The sequence below is a fragment of the Toxorhynchites rutilus genome, chromosome 2, assembly GCF_029784135.1.
Source record: "Toxorhynchites rutilus septentrionalis strain SRP chromosome 2, ASM2978413v1, whole genome shotgun sequence".
NCBI classification, from domain to species: Eukaryota; Metazoa; Arthropoda; class Insecta; order Diptera; family Culicidae; genus Toxorhynchites; species Toxorhynchites rutilus.
This window is the reverse complement of record NC_073745.1, coordinates 311,668,572-311,670,140: the sequence shown is the minus strand read 5'-3', so window position 1 is coordinate 311,670,140 and position 1,569 is coordinate 311,668,572.

The following is a 1,569-nucleotide window of genomic DNA, read 5'->3' as shown; positions in this document are numbered from 1 at the left end:
AAGAGGCAATTATTTTACAACCGGGACATAAAATCAGTCTAATCTAGAGATGAAACGGATATTCGGTATCCTGTCTATCCGGTCCATATTTGGTATCCGGCCGGATACCGGATATTAGAAAAAAAAAACAATAATTTCTCATTACCAGAAGATAAATCATAACCGGAATTTGTAATGCTTGTTAATTCTTTTTTGATTTGTAGTTAATTAAGGCTAGGCGCAAATTTAGAAGCGTATAGCGCTCGTAAGCGAACGTGAGACTACCAACACGACTCATACGTGCCACAAACGTAGCGTGGTGGAGCGCATATTGAGTCGCAGTTTGGTGTAAATAACATGCCACTCGAATACAATGACTGATTAACACAGAGTTGCGCGATATATTTATTTACTAACACAATCACCCGACCAGTACAGCCATACAGTGTCAAACCCACGGCGCTATATGATTGTTCACCAACACAACTACCACAACCGGCATGACCAGCACGAGAAACTGTGGTTCAGCCACAGCGTCGCGCGAGTCGTGTCTCACGAGCGCTCCACCATCTCGCGTCATCTGGCCAATTTGCGCCGTTCTATCTGTTTTCATTAGCCACAAAAACAGGCGCTGTATCGCGCCAAGTTACTCGCGCTATATGCGTCTCAATTTGCGCCTCGCCTAAGTGTACCCTCTCTCAGATTATCATCCCGGAAGTTTTTAGTTTTTTTAAAGTTTGAATACAAATAATCAGTTGATGTTCTTTGCATATTGAAATTATGTGGCCCAAAATCTGGAAAGCCATGATTATCGTAAGAGAAAGTCAATTAAGAGAATTGATCAAAGCAAAAATCAGGCAAAAATTGCCGAATAATGGATAATAAATAATACACAGACAGTACTGTACAGAATTACATTCTGATATGGGAATAACGCATTATTGAAAAAGAATTCATTAGAAAAAGGGAAATTTTTCATTCTATCAAAATTTTTCCCTGTAGTAAAATAACCTACAGGAGAGTTCTTGGAATCAAATAAATGCTGATGGATAAGGTTAATTGGATTATCTATTCTTTTGGTTATTAAAAGACTGCGTTAATCTACAAATTTAAATAAAAACAGAAAAAAATCGATTTTTTTTTCTTTCCAGTATTGTTATCCACTACACCTGCACACAAAAAGATAGAAGCATTCAAGAATCACACTTCAAAACTTGAAGCTTTAAATGAGGCTTTTAAATAATGTATATCCCATCTTCATGTGTTGGTTTTTCACAAAGTTACCATAGAGTTGAAAATCGTGGGCATATAAATGATACCTACAGAAGTTCAACTCATTCGGAATGTCATTGATGAACATTGAAAATATAAGTGGCCCAAGAATAGAGCCCTGAGGAGGTAAGAAAGTAATAGTTTAACGGCTGTCTTGTTCAATTTAAAGATAGATTTTAATTTTCAACAAAGCAGTTTGTGATTAATAGAGTCAAAAGCCTTACTAAAATCGAGGAGGACCAGAACTACAACTTGCTTCTTGTCAAGTGCGCATTTTATGTCGTCTTCAATTTTTATTAATGCTGTATAATCGCCCTA